General features: G+C 45.4%; 2 long non-coding RNA genes across 2 annotated transcripts in view; one reads left to right on the forward strand and one right to left on the reverse strand.

The window, feature by feature from the left end:
* The window catches only part of LOC113958798, a 175,284-nt gene that overhangs the window by 36,592 nt on the left and 122,625 nt on the right, over nt 1-16,067 (reverse strand). The window contains exon 2 of the long non-coding RNA XR_003531629.1: nt 12,789-12,801. This is a non-coding gene — a long non-coding RNA (uncharacterized LOC113958798). The remainder of the gene's footprint in view (nt 1-12,788; nt 12,802-16,067) is intronic.
* On the forward strand, nt 6,239-15,925 carry LOC113958801. The gene is made up of 3 exons (XR_003531632.1): nt 6,239-6,314; nt 14,852-14,856; nt 15,915-15,925. It is a non-coding gene; the product is annotated as an uncharacterized LOC113958801 (long non-coding RNA).

A 16,067-nucleotide genomic window follows, 5' to 3' on the forward strand; every position in this document is an offset into this window, starting at 1 on the left:
AGCTAGCAGGCACAAAAACACCATAGCCCTGCCATGGCCTTGCTATCCCAGATCTTCTCACGGGCCTAGACAGGCCGTGTTCTATACTCTAACAGCTCATCCATAGCTTTAGCTATATTCATATGTCCCTGTCTTGCTAGCCAGCCCTCTACAATCCTTACTAAATAAGGTACAAATAACATTGTTTTTAGATGAATGGAAAGCTTTAATTAGAAAATATGCTCATGAAACTAGTTCCACTACATGTAGACCTATAGAGACTACAATGCAAATGCTTTTTGGTGAGGGTCCATATGCTGCAAATACAGATCAGACCAAAATTCCAAAACAAGACTTAATTGCTACCAGAAAAATGGCATTACAGGCACTACAATCAGTAGCTGATGCCTCTGAAACAACTCCACCTTTCCATAATGTAATTCAAAAGCCTGATGAATCTTTTATTGACTTTGCAGAACGATTAAAAGAATCTATAGAAAAACAAATAAAGGTGAAAGAAGCACAAGATGCCCTATTTCTGAAGCTAGCTATCTCCAATTCAAATGCACAGTGTCAGCAGATACTCAGAAACCTTCGTGACCCTACCCCCATGGATATGGTAAAGGCTTGTAAAGATATTAGCCCTAATGATAAATTAGCAAATAACCTAGTCCAAGCTCAATGTCAAACCAGTTAGTTGAAGCTAATACACAATTAGGCAACCAAATTGCAGAAGCAACTCAGCAGATGGCAGAAAAAATGACTCAAGTTTTAGCAGCAGCCCTAGACCGCTCCAAAGTGATATGCCATAATTGCAAACGTCCAGGTCATATGAAAGCTAACTGCCCACATTTTAAAAACCCCAATTCTCAAAAAAACATTTGTCCAGGCCTTTGCCCCAGATGTAAAAGAGGGCTACATTGGGCTCTAGACTGTCGATCTCTATTTGACAGAGATGGAAACCCACTATCACCCAGGCCTTCTCGCACTCTCCACAGGGCCAAGGGATAGTAGAGAGAACTCACAAATCTTTAAAAGATATACTAAAAAAAACAAACCCAAAAAACCCCCCCCACAACTGTAGGTCTCTCTCCATCAGAATGTTTAAACAAGGTATTGTATGTCCTCAATTTTTTAAATAGGCTGCATGAGGATGTTTCACCTGTTGGGCATCATTTTGGAGCTGGAAAATTAAAAACGGGGGAAGCTAAGGTAAAATACAAGGATATCCTGACAGGAGAATGGCTCAGTCCTGTCCCCCTAATTGTTTGGGGAAGAGGGCATGCTTGCGTCTCCACAGGAACAGGTCCAAGATGGATACCGTCCAGACTAGTAAGAATCCACCAAGAAGTTTCCCTCCCAGCTCAACCAGCAGCAGATCCAGCAACAATGGATTCAGCACCAACTACAGGAAGCGATCCCCCATCAGCATCACCTTCGGGATAATCCTGTTTTTTGCGTGCAGCATAACACCAGCAAATCAGAAAGACAACGTCAGGAGCCCTTGCCACACCTCCTCCAGCAATTCCAAATTGGGTAATGCTCTCTGGCCAAAATGTTTGGCTAAACCTGGCACAATCACTGAATACTGACTCTATCTGTCTCTCTACCTTAGATCCCTCTCACCCTTTTAAGACCTGTCTGGTAGGAATCCCCTGGATGCCAAGAGAATGGGGTGATTTTAGAAATCAATATATCCCCTGGTGTGATGACCATGATCAGTTTAAAAATCCATTCTTAGATTGTCTCACAAGACCAGCAAAAACTTCACATGACAGACAGACATTTAGCTATCAGTGGCAGAGACCTGAGGAATTAGAAATCTTGGGGAGTATCATATCTCCTCTCTGTTTTTACTTCATTCACAACAAATATGTTGCCCCTCCTGAATTAATTAATGTCACCTCTTATGGACCTTATTCCAACTTCAGTTTCTGGTGCAAGGAAGAGGTTCCTTACCAGATACATGCTACCCCTGATTCAGTTATTCTTCCAAAAGGAGTCTTTTTAATTTGTGGACTTAGAGTCTGGAATATGATTCCTAGATTAGTTGCTGGAGGCCCCTGCACATTTGGAAAATTAACACTGTACAATCCAACTACCCTTATGAAATCTTTACCTATAAGGCCTCCCAAAAATCGTGCTAAAAGAAACATTAACCTTCAAACAACCTCACCTTTCCCACATCATAGAGTGTGCAGGCAATTCCAAGGTTTATACCCATCTCTTAACTTCTATCCATCACAACCAAAAACACTTTCTCCACCTAAAGCAGCACAGGTCCCTGTGGCTGTAGCACCCCCACCTTCAGCTGAAGAACATCCTTTAGCAAAACTGCAGTCCTTGAGTGAATTCACAGCAGAATGCAATTCCAACATGCATTTTTGGTCCGACACCATAAAACGTTCTAAGTGGTATGCTTCCAGTTCTCAGCTCCACAAAAGCCTTAACGCTCCTTACCAGAATGGGATGTTGGCTTGCAAAAGAAGCTAATGCCACCAGTGCTGCCCTTGATGATCTATTACAAGATACCCAAAGCCTTGTTACAAAATCGTGCTGCAATAGATTTTCTCCTTTTAGTAAATGGCCATGGGTGTCAGGAGTTTGAAGGCCTCTGCTGCCTCAACTTCTCTGATCACTCCCAATCTATCCACTCCCAGATTAATCAGCTTAAGTCCTTAGTTCATGAAATCAAGCAGGTTGATCATCTGACCTTTGACGATTTTTTCAACTGGTTGCCCTTCAAAGGCCTCTCTTTCATTATTAAGAAAATTATTGTAGTTATCGTACTAGGACTTTCCGTAGTGTTTCTCTTTATGTGTGTCTTTCCATGCTTACTCAGTTGTGCCAGAACCTCTCAATCATTAAAAGCATATCCAGCTTTAGAAAACAGAAAAGGAGGAGATGTGGCAATGGATTTGCCATATGCAGGATGGAAGAAGTCCTGTCAGAGATGGACTAGTGAAGAAAATGAAAATAGTTCAAATGTTATAGAAACCGAAGCTTTTAATGTGGTTTAAACAGGTTTTAAAATGGCTTTTACCTTTTTGCAGTCATTGATCTTCTTCCCGACACCCCCTGTGCTCCCATACAAGGTGTCCTGGGAAGGTGTCCTGAGGTGTTTCCCATTGGCCTTTGTTAACCCCTTCCTATTGGCTGTTGACCCTTCACCTGATTGTTTTTTTCTATGTGACCCTGAACTTGTGATTGGTCCCCTTTTGACCCTCCTGAAAGCCTTATAAACCCCTACCCCACAATAAACTTCCTCTTTCATCCGTCCCTCCCTGGTGGTCTGTGTGCTCCTTGCGGGGTCGCGGACCACGTGCTGGGGCGGGGGGAAGGGCATTCACCTTGCAGGTAATGGGCTAGCAGACTAAGACCTGGAGGTCTCCCCCATCCCACTAATCCGTCGGACCCAGCCACCCCCTGGCCTTCTCCACCTACACACAGCAGACACCAACAGCACAACACTAAGACTGCCAACAGCTTCCGGGGCTGTGATATATGATTTTGAGCATAAGCGAACAACATGGACAGTGATTGGCTCTCCAGGGAACACTGCCCTGGCACCCAATCACCTCTGAGCCTCCCAGCCTCTCAGGGGGGGCCAATTTCAAACCATGACATGGTCTCAGTCTGGTTGAGAGTGGTGGTCACAGTCCGGTTGAGGTTCTGGTACTCCTCTGGATCCCACGAGTGGTAGCAGAAGTCCCAAGACCCCAAGATTATATACCCTCAGGTTCAGGCAGGTGTTGCTGGGTATCTGTCGAAGGCTTCGGTCCGAAGGGGGGAAGAATGACACACAAGACACACTAAGACGGTGAGACAAAGAGATGTCTGCCTGCTCAGCATAGCAGGCAGCTTTTTATTAAGTGCTAACTTCTACTTTCTCACACACATACTATAAACACGTTCTCACAAAACACTCCGGAATGTAACACCTGCGATTTGCCAAGCAGCTCTGACCTTGTATTGTCTAGTACTCAGGGCTGTATCTATGGGAATGTGTAGTTATCTTCACTTTTCTCAAGGGAACGGTCTTACACCCTGTAACGCTTCAAGCTCCTCTACTTCCAGGGGGTCCAGGGGTTCTATGGGCCTGCCATCTCCCCCCACAGGCAGGAATGCCCAGCACCTCCCCCAGGGCGGGGAGTTCCACAATGGGTGATTGTGACTCGTGGGTGTGAGGACAGGAACACCCTCCTATCTCACAGGCCTCTTAACACCCAGCTTATAGCCTGAGGGGTCAGGTGTGCTCTGGGCAGCTGCTGCAAATGGTTTATTGGTAACAGTTTCTGGGAAATGACACGGAGGGTGTAGAATACACAGTTTGGGTTACACCCACACAGTGATGAACTGATCCCAGCTGTTCTTACTAGGACAGGCACTAATAATGAAACTCCAACACATAAAAGCAGTATGCAGAGGATGAAAGCAGAAACAAGCTACAGAGGAGAAACTGAGAAACATTGCCCAGCCATATAGGGATGGTATCAGGAAAGTTAAAGCTCTGTTGGAGTTGAGACTTGCAAGAAATGTCAAGAGTAACAGGAAGAGCTTTGTTAGGGAAATTGTATTTCCTAACAGTTGTACCAATTTGTCTTTATAACATGAAATTGTATTAGCTTTTTAAGAGATATATATTTTACATTGTATATTGCATAAACATTGTTAAGTCAGCATAACTAAAGGACCCCAGCTCACTTCAAGGAGGAGAAGGACAGCCCCCATGTGGAAGATAAGGACCTTTTGTTTCTCAAAATCTTAAAACCATCCACAAAGAAGAAAGAATATCCCTGGACTACTGAGATAATGTCAGCATCCTAGCCCCTCCAAACACCTCTGTGAAAACGTCCCATTATCTGGCATCATAGACAAGTAACTGTAGCAGGACCAACTCCAGGGCAGGGATACCTAGATCTAGAAAGAAGCAGGTGGATGATGACGACATATAATTATAGTTGCTTTTCAAAATAGTTGTGTGTGTGTGTGTGTTAAGTAGTGATTGGTCAAATCGTGTTGTACCTGAATGTTTGAAAGTTATAAGAATCGCGTAAAACCTCATTCAGGGTGCCCTGATTTGAATGGGACACCTCATGTACATGAATAAAGAATTACTCTTGCAGTTCTATATTTGTGTCCAAGCCTCTCTCCTCAGTCAGCATGGGACAGTTGTGAAATTTTTGTGACAGTTTGGCAACCCAGTTGGGATTTAGCCAACTCACTCAATCCAACATCTCACTACTGCCTGGATCCCAACAATCTGCCCTCCTGTTCTGTGAGTTCACCTCGAGATACTCGGGCACAGGAGTAGTGTAGTGTGGATCTTGTTTGGTGGTAAGGTGATTTTTTTATAATAATGGGAGGAGGACAAAGTATAATGAAGTCATCACTGATTAATGAATTGTTGCAACACTGAGAATCTGTTGATGGATCAGGTGGGTTGTCAAAAGCCCAAGCTATAGAACTGTCAGGAAAATTGGCCAGAAGTGACTACCTTTGGTGACGCAGACCAAAAGTGGCCACAGTCTGATTCTTTTGATAATATTAAGCTGAGCTATTTATGCCAGCTAATGAGCCAGGATGGGATCCCAATTTACCATCTGATAGAGATATGCTACAAAGGGTGAAAAGGGGACTGTTAGAACTGTCAGGATAGCATGTACTCGGCACTGGTGAGGCTGCACCTCGAATCCTGTGTTCATTTTTGGGCCTCTCACTACAAGAAAGACACTGAGGTGCTGGAGCTTGTCCAGAGAAGGGCAACAAAGCCAGTGAAGAGTCTGGAGCACAAATCTTATGAAGAGCAGCTGAGGGAACTGGGGTTGTTTAGCCTGGAGAAAAGGAGGACCTTATTAGTCTCTACAACTGCCTGAAAGGAGATTGTAGCAAGATGAGTGTCTGTCTCCTCTCCCAGGTAACAACTGACAGGATGAGAGGAAATGGCCTCAAGTTGTGCCAGGCGAGGTTTACATTGGATACAAAGAAGAATTTCTTCACTGAAAGGGTGGTCAGGCATTGAAACAAGCTTCCCAGGGAAGTGGTGGAATCATTATCCCTGGAAGTGATCAAAAATGCGTGGATGTGGAACTGGGGGACATGGTTCAGTGGTGAACACAGCAGGTGCTAGGTTAATGATTGGACTCGATGATCTTAGAGGTCTGTCCTGGGTTACACAGAGATTCTGGTATCCACCTTTTCTCTTTTCCCCAAATATGCCTACTAATTTAGACTGTGGTGGGGAATTTAAGATAAGGGTGGTACTATTATCCTAGGAGAAGAATGTATCCACAAGTGTGAAAGACTGGAATGCTGACGACTCAAACAATCCAGGTGTTGACGGTCTGCACACCTGCCACCTCAGGCTATGAGCTGGGTGTTGTTTCTTTGTCCTTACACAAATGACTCATCTGTGATAACTCCCCTTGGGGGAAGCATCAGGACAATTCACACACATGGCCTGAAGATATTCATCTCTGCTGATGGGCCATAATGGATCCACCTGTGCTGACATAACAGGCAGCTGTAACATCTTCGAAGGTGTCAAAGATTGCTGAAATGTCCCATGATTTAGGTGTTTTTCTGCAATTCTACCTTGAAAAGAAGACTAAACAGCTAACGGAATTTTGAGGGATTGACTCTCCCCTTGTGCTTTCTACCAGAGGCTCCAGGTCGGGCCATTCTCCTTAGCTGCAGTGTAGAGCACATTTTTTGCATCTTGGCCTGTCAGGACTGGCCTGAGAGCTACAGCATGAACTATTTCCTGTTTAATTTGTTGAAAGGCTTGTCATTGTTCAGGGCCCCATTTGAAATCATTATTATCCTGGGTCACTTGGTAGTTGGGGCTGACAATCAGATTGTAATTTGGAATGTGCATTCTCAAAAATCCCACAATGCCTAAAAAGGCTTGTGTTTCTTTCTTGTTAGTTGATGGAGATATCAATGTTATTTTGTTAATTACATCTGTTGGGATCTGATTGCATCCATCTTGCCATTTTATTCCTAAAAGCTGGATCTCCTGTGCAGGCCCCTTTACCTTCCTCTGTTTTATGGCAAAACCAGCTTTCAGAAGGATTTGAACTATTTTCTTCCTTTTCTGAAAAACTATTTCTGCTGTATTGCCCCACACAATGATATCATCAATGTATTGCAGGTGTCCCAGAGTTTCACCCTGTTTCGGTGCAGTCTGGATCAGTCCATGGCAGATGGTAGTGCTTTGTTTCCACTTCTGGGGCAGTTGATTCCAGGTGTACTGGACGCCCCTCCAAGTGAAAACAAACTGGCCTGAACTCTGCTGCCAAAGAGACTGAGAAAAATGCATTGGCAATATCAACTGTGGCACCACTGGGCTGCCTGTGACTCCATTGACTGATGCTTACTTAGATGGTTCCCAAGCAGCAATTGGCCCCTTCTGGCCAATTTCCCCCAGTTAATATACTCGGCATGATGTTCTATGGTATGGAATATCCCTTTGGCCAGTTTGGGTCAGTTGTCCTGGCCATGCTCCCTCACAGCTTCTTGTGCACCTGCTTACTGGCAGAGCATGAGACACTGAAAAGTCCTTGACTCAGGGTAAGCACTGCTCAGCAACAACCAAAACATCAGTGTGTTATCAGCATTATTCTCATACTGAATTCAAACCACAGCACTGTACCAGCTACTATTTGTGAATATATCCTATGATGTGGAATATGCTAAGAGGGAGCATTTATCTGTCTGACTTTTGTTTTACTGTGTATCTGAACTGCCATTTTTGTGTCTTAAGTTTATTCCTATGTTCTGTACTGTTTTATGGCAAGGCAGCCATGATTTACTCACTGCTTTTGCTCTGTCTTCTTATAGGGGTTTTACTTGGCTATGTTTGTTAATTAAAATAATATCGTAAGGTAAAATATACACAGGTACTTGCCCCAGAAATGCCAAGGCATAGAAAGGATTCAAAAAGATTTATTTCAGAGGCCAGAACACCAAAAACTTACAAAAAATCTCACAGTGCACAGACAGCACTGGGCCTCAGGGGAAAGGCAAACCTCCTGTTTGCTCTCAGACTTTATTATCACTGGCCCTGTAGCATTTCTGTAAGCATTATCTCTCTCACATATCAGAGAGGATGGAAAATTACTATGACTAAAACCAACTCTCTTGTGACCCTATAAACAGCAGTCCAAAGTGAGACCCTTTGAGTTTTCCTGGCCTGCAGTGGGCTGCGACCAGCACCCTCCCTGTGGAGCAATGGATAGGGTTAAAAATTAGAGGAGACTAAGAATTAGAGGGTAAAATGCAGCTGCTGCTCCCCAGATGGAACACTGTCGACCTGCCCCACAAAGGTTCCCTAAAAAATGATAAACACCTGCTACAGGGGATGGAATGGAAGAGGGGAGTAGCGTGAATGCACCACGGCCTCCCTCCATAAACATCCTGCAGGGAGGGGAACATGGTGATACTTTGTAGTTCAAAGACCATACAGTATCTGTCCACCAAGGGAGATAGATGCCAAGGACTACTACCCAATTAAGTGCTTGTTACTAGAGTCACTCAAGTTCCACCTAAACCTAAAGAAATAATATTAAAGTAAGTTGGAAATAAGGAAAAATTAAAGGAAGACTGCACTGAAACTGCTGGGAACAGTTGATGGACTGAACTGCTCTTCCCCACCATCACCACCACAGGGACGCCTACTGGGTAAGAAACTTATTCTATGCGTGCTAAATGCTGATTTCAGGACTAAATCTTGTACTTTACTCTATAACATATTGGTAGAAACATAGAATCATAAAATCAACTGGGTTGGAAAAGACCTCCGAGATCATCAAATCCAACCCTTGATCCAACACTGCTGTGGTTACTAGACCATGGCACTAAGTACCACATCCAGTCTCATCTTAAAAAACCTCCAGGGATGGTGAATCCACCACCTCCCTGGGCAGCCCATTCCAATGCCCAATCACTCTCTCTGTAAAACATTTCTTCCTAATATCTAACCTAAACTTCCCTTGGCAGAGCTTAAGATCACGCCCTCTTGTCCTACTGATAGCTGCCTGGGAGAAGAGACCAACCCCCACCTGGCTACAACCTCCTTTCAGGTAATGGTAGAGAGTGATGAGGTCTCCCCTGAGCTTCCTCTTCTCCAGACTAAACAACCCCAGCTCCCTCATCCTCTCCTCATAGGTCTTGTGCTCGAGTCCCTTCACCAGCCTTGTTGCTCCTCTCTGGACCTACTCCAGCACCTCAATATCCTTCCTGAACTGAGGGGCCCAGAACTGGACACAGTACTCCAGGTGTGGCCTCACCAGTGCTGAGTACAGGGGAAGAATCACTTCCCTGGACCTGTTGGCCACACTGTTCCTGATACAGGCCAGGATGCCATTGGCCTTCTTGACCACCTGGGCACACTGCTAGCTCATGTTCAACTTCCTGTCAATCCAAACTCCCAGGTCCCTTTCTGCCTGGTTGCTCTCCAGCCACTCTGTCCCCAACCTGTAGCGCTGCATGGGGTTATTGTGACCAAAGTGCAGGGCTTGGCACTTGGTCTTGTTGAACCTCATCCTGTTGGAATCAGACCATCTCTCCAACTTGTCCAGGTCCCTCTGAAGAGCCCTCCTGCCTTCTGACAGATCAACACTCCCCACCAACTTGGTGTCATCTGCAAATTTGCTAATGGTGGACTCAATCCCCTCATCCAGATCATCAATAAAAATATTAAATAGAACTGGGCCCAACACTGATCCCTGGGGGACACCACTAGTGACCAGCTGCCAACTGGATGCAGCACCATTCACCACCCCTCTCTGGCCCCGACCCTCCAACCAGTTCTTAACCCAGCAGAGAGTGTACCTGTCCAAACCGTGGGCTACCAGCTTTTTCAGGAGAATGCTATGGGAGACGGTGTCAAAGGCTTTGCTGAAGTCCAAGTAGACCACATCCACAGCCTTCCCCTCATCCACCAGGAGGGTCACCTGGTCATAAAAGATCATGTTGATCAGACAGGACCTGCCCTTCCTAAACCCATGCTGGCTGGGTCTGATCCCCTGTCCATCCTGTAGGTGCTGTGGGATTGCACTTAGCATGATCTGCTCCATAACCTTGCCAGGCACTGAGGTCAGGTTGACAGGCCTGTAATTTCCCGGGTTCTCCTTGCAACCCTTTTTGTGGATGGGCATGACATTTGCCAACTTCCAATCATCTGAGACCTCCCCAGTGAACCAGGACTGTTGGTAAATGATGGAGAGCAGCTTGCTGAGCCCTAGGATGGATCCCATCTGGTCCCATAGACTTGTGAGAATCCAAGTGGCTCAGCAGATCGCAAACTGTTCCCTCCTGGATTACAGGGGGGCTATTCAGCTTCCTGTCTTTGTCTACCAGCTCCAGAGACCAGTTGTCCTGAGGACAACCTGTCTTACTATTGAAAGCTGAGGCAAAGAAGGTGTTAAGTACCTCAACCTTTTCCTCATCTTTGGTGACTACTTTCCCCCCCATGTCCAACAAAAAATGGAGGTTTTCCTTGCCCCTCCTTTTTCTATTGATGTATTTGTAGAAGCACTTCTTGTTATCCCTAACAGAAGTGGCTAGATTAAGTTCAAAGTGTGCCTTTTTCTCACTAATTTTCTTTCTACATGACCTAACTATATTCCTAAACTCTTCATGAGTAGCCAGGATTTTTTTCCATAGTTGGTAAGCTCTCTTTTTTCCCCTAATTTTCTTTAAAATCTCCCTGTTCAACCAGGCTGGCTGTCTTCCCCGCCGGTTTGCCTTTTGTCACACTGGGGCAACCTGCTCCTGTGTGTTCAAGACTTGCTTCTTGAAGCATGTCCATCCCTCCTGGACCCCTTTGTTTTCAAGGGCTATTTCCCAAGGTACCATCTGAACCAGTCTTCTGAGTAGACCGAAATCTGCCCTGCAGAAGTCCAGGAGGGACTTCTTCTTCTTCCTCCCTTACTAATTGATGATATGGACCTGTAGCTTGCCTTATCCCTTTTTTCCTTTTCACTACTGGGGCAATTACTGTAGTTCTCATGGTTTGAGTGCCTATCTCACCCATCATGTCCTCCAATGCAGTTTGGGTCCCTGCCTCCACTACAGTCCTCTGAGAGTAGTGAACTATGGCTCGATAAGCATGGGTTAGGCCTCAGTATAGGGTGAGAAGCTGCTGGTTTTGATCGGGGTAGGCAAGGCACCCTTCCATCAGGTGATGTTTCAGTTTGCCAGAGTTGAATACCTGTTCAGGTGTGAAATCCCAGGTAATGGGAGGTGTCAACCACCCTAGTAACCTGCCCAGGTAATGGGAGGTGTCAACCACCCTAGTAACCTGCCCAAATCCCTCCACACACCCTGCCACTCAGGGCACATTTCAATATATCTTCACTCAAAGTTTGTTTTCTCTTACACCTGGATAACACCAGATTCCACGAACTCCATAGCATACCAACAGTATTAGTAATATTAACAGTATTAAACAGCTTACATAAGGATGAACAAAGACCATGGGAGACTTCATTATAAAGCCATTCATATCCATCTTGGGCAGGGAGGGGAGGGTGTATTCCTCTATCATCCCCAGATGATATCTCCCCCAGCATGACACTCCTGTCAGTGTAAGGGCAAACACGGAACCATTGTTTATATTAGTATGTTCCCAAACTCAGCAAAATAAAGAGATAAGCAGTGCAACTGACAAACACTGTGTCCTGCACAGGAGCTTGCTATTCAATAGCTACTATTACAATAGCATGCAATATATATATATGTAACTGCTTTTGTCTTGCCCCAAGTTCGGGTGCCAAAAAGACTGTTTGGTTGACCTTGGCTGGATATCAGGTGCCCACCAAGCCACTCTATCACTTCCCTTCCCAACCAGACAGAGGAGAGAGAATAAGATGGAAAATGACTTGTAGGTTAAGACAAGGCAGTTTTCTAAAGCAAAGGTGAAAGTTTACATGCACACGAATGAAGTGGAAAATAACAAGGTTTATTTTCTACTTCCCATTAGCAAGTGATGTCTGACCACTTCCCGGGAAGCAGGGCTTCAGTATGCATAACAGTTTCTCAGCAGGAAACCATTGTAAACCACAAATGCCCCCTCTTCCTTCTCCTTTCCTTAGCTTTTATATCTGAGCTGACGTCATATGGTATGGAATATCCCTCTGGTTAGTTTGGGTAAGCTGGTCTGGTTGTGTCCCCTCCCAGGATCTTGCCCTTGATTGACAAAGGAATGTTACAGTGTTGATGCTGCTCTCAGCAGTAGCCAAAACACTGGTGTGTTATCACACCTTTCTAGCTCCCAATGCAAAGCACAGCACTGCATGGGGAAATGAACACCATCTCAACCAGACCCAATACAATCTCCACCCCTTATTCCATACCATTTGCATCATACTGGAATCCCATATCTGACTATTTCATACGCTTTCACAGATCCCATTTTCCCGTTTCTCCAGACCTTGGGCTCCATTCCATCGGGATGGGTACTCAGGACAGGAGAAGCAACACAATTGATCATTGGGCACTGACACCAGCCCAGCTCAGGTCATTGTCACACTTTCCTTGCTCCTCACAGAATTCAGTCTGGAAGGGAAAGTATAGAAAAGCAGATAAATATTTGCATGAACCAAAGCATTAATTATAAAACCTATATTATTTTCAAGACCAGTGTGCTGGTTTTGGCTGGGGTAGAGTTCATTTTCTTCACAGTGGCTGGTATGGGGCTGTGTTTTGGATTTGTGCTGAACACAGGGTTGGTAACAGAGATGTTTTTGTTATTGCTGGGCAGGTTTACACAGAGCCAAGGCCTCTTCTGCTTTTTGTACTGCCACGCTAGCAAGGAAGCTGGGGGTACATGGGAGGTTGGGAGGAGACATGGCTGGGACAGGTGACCCAAAGTGACCAAAGGCATATTCCATATCATATGGCATCATGCTCAGTATATAAAGTGGGGGGGAAAAGGAGGAAAGGGGGCATTTGAAGTGATGACGTTTGTCTTCTCAAGTAATCGTTATGTGTGATGGGGTCCTGCTTTCCTGGAGGTGGCTGAACACCTGCCTGCCCATGGGAAGCAGTGAATACATTCCTTGTTTTCTTTGCTTGCATATGCAGCTTTTGGTTTCCCTATTAAATTGTCTTTATCTCAACCCATGACTTTTCTAGCTTTTACCCTTCCAATTCTCTCTCTGGTCCCACTGGTGGGGGAGTGAACGAGTGGCTGCGTGGGACTTGGCTGCTGGTTGGGGCTAAACCATGACACCCAGTTATCATTCTAACTGTCAACTAGAAATAGAACATGCACTTCTCAGACTTACATTCTCAGAGTTCATCCAAATATTTATTTGGTTGCCAGTTTTCATAGAAGCATAGAATCATAGATTCATTTACGTTGGAAAAGACCTTTAAGACCATCAGGTCCAACTGTAAACCTAACACTATCAAGTCCACCACTAAACCATGTCCCCAAGTGCCACATCTGCATGTCTTTTAAATACCTCCAGGGATGGTGACTCAACCACTTCCCTGGGCAGCCCGTTCCAATACGTGATAACCCTTTCAGTGAAAAAATATTTCTTAATATCCAATCTAAACCTACCCTGACACAATGTGAGGTCGTTTCCTCTCTTCCTATCACTTGCTACTTGGGAGAAGAGACCAACACCCACCTCAGTACAACCTCCTTTCAGGTAGTTGTAGAAGACGATAAGGTCTCCCCGAACCTCCTTTATTCCAGGCTAAACAACCCCAGCTCCCTCAGTCTCTCTTCATAAGACTTATTCTCTAGACCCTTCACCAGTTTCATTCCTCTTGTTTGGACACAGAACTGGCCCCAGTATTGAGCCCTGGGGAACCCCACTTGTGACTGGCCAGCACTCTCTGGGTCTCACCATCCAGCCAGTTTTTTATCCAGTCATGAGCAGCCAATTTCTCCAGAAGAATGCTGTGGGAAGCAGTATCAAAGGCTTTACTAAAGTCTAGGCAGACAACATCTACAGTTTTTCCTTCGTCCACTAAGCGGGTCACCTTGTTAAATAAGGAGATCAGGTTGGTCAAACACGACCTGCTTTTCATAAACCCATGCTGACTGAGCCTGATCCCCTGGTTGTCCTGCACGTGCCCCATAATGGCACTCAGAATGATCTGTTCTATGACCTTCCATGGCACCAAGGTCAGACTGGCAGTTCCCCAGGTCCTCCTTCCAGTCCTTCTTGTAGATGGGCATCACGTTTGCTAACTTCCAGTCAACTGGGACCTCCCCAGTTAGCCAAGACTGCTAGTAAATGATTGGAGGGGTCAGTAAGCAAAGCAACAGCAGTGACAACAGCGACGACTGAGGTAAGTTTTAAGGGTGAATTTTAGATCAGGCTGTACAGAGGGGTTCCTGTGTTCAGGGACTCCCAAACAACAGCCCAGAATCATGTCCATACCCAAAAGTTCACAGCAGCCAATCAGGCAAGGAGGGGGAGGAGCAGGGAGCAGCATGGGAGATTTAAACGACTCTAGGGAGCATGAGCAACCAGGAGCACAGCAAACAGAGTGAGCAAACAGTGCGAGCACATCAGTCAGGGCAGATGCAGCAGTTCAACTTGGATGGGTGGACTCTGATGGATAAAAAACTGGATGGATGGCCAGGCCCAGAGAGTTGGGGTGAATGGAGCTAAATCCAGATGGTGGCCAGTTGCTAATGGTGTTTCTCAGGGCTCAGTTTTGGGGTTGGTCCTGTTTAACATCTTTATTGATGATCTGGATGTGGGGATCAAGTGCACCCTCAGTAAATTTGCAGACGACTAAGTTGGGTGGGAGTGTTGATCTGCTTGAGGGTAGGAAGGCTCTACAGAGAGACCTGGACAGACTAGATCAGTGGGCTAAGGACAATTGCACGAGGTTCAATAAGGCAAAGTGCCGGGTCCTGCACTTGGGTGGCAGCAACCCCATGCAACAATACAGGTTGGGGGAGGAGTGGCTCGAGAGCTGTTCGGCAGAAAGGGACTTGGGAGTGCTGGTGAACATCCAGCTCAATATGAGCCAGAAGTGTGCCCAGGTGACCAAGAAGGCCAATGGCATCTTGGCCTGTATCAAGAATAGTGTAGCCAGCAGGACTAGAGAAGTGATCATCCTGCTGTACTTGGCATTGGTGAGGCTGCATCTTGAATATTGTATTCAGTTTTGTGCCCCTCACTTTAAAAAGGACATTGAGGTGCTGAAGCATGTCCAGCAAAGGGCAACAAGGCTTGTTAAAGGTTTAGAAAACATGTCCTATGAGAAATGGCTGAGAGAGCAGAGTTTACTTAGTCTTGAGAAAAGGAGGTTCAGGGAGGACCTCATCACTACAACTACCTGAAAGGAGGTTGTAGTGAGGTGGGGACTGGTCTCTTCTACCATGCCTACAGTGAGAGAACCAGAGGAAATGACCTTAAGCTGAGGCGGGGAGATTCAGATTAGATACAAGAAAAATCTCCACTGTTGGAGTGGTCAGGCATTGCAATAGGCTGCCCAGGGAGGTGGTGGAGTCACCATCCCATGAGGTGTTTAAGAGGCATCTGGATCTGGTGCTGGGTGATGTGGTTTAGTGGTTTAGGGGTTACAGTGGTAGTGCTGGGTTGATGGTTGGACTTGATGATCTTAAAGGTCTCTTCCAACCTTGATGATTCTATTCTATGGAGAGCTCATCCACCATCTCCCTCAGTACCCTTGCGTGGACCCCATCTGACCACATAGATTGTGCATGTCAAAGTGGCATATTCATTCAAAAGGAATGTTTGTTTATGTTTGTCAAGAACTTCTTTAGTCCTCTGCTTAAATTGATCACATCAACATGCAGGAAAGAAATCAGTTTTAGTGGAATTAATCTCTATTTGATAGGTGACTTTCACCTCCAGAGTCTTTTTAGGACTATGTTCCAACATAGTTTTTGGAAAATCAAGCTGTGGAAGAGCACAGTACTGAGAAATTCACAGCTGTAAATGTGGGTGGTCATAATTCCCTTAACATTTTCTCATTTTACCTATCATGGGAAAATACCAACAGAGTTGAGTGTTTGTCCACTTTATTATGCTATCTGTAGTGAAAGACCTTATGTAATATGTGTTATGAACAGATTGCATGACCAT

Source organism: Corapipo altera, unplaced genomic scaffold, assembly GCF_003945725.1.
Source record: "Corapipo altera isolate COAL_440 unplaced genomic scaffold, ASM394572v1 61242, whole genome shotgun sequence".
NCBI classification, from domain to species: Eukaryota; Metazoa; Chordata; class Aves; order Passeriformes; family Pipridae; genus Corapipo; species Corapipo altera.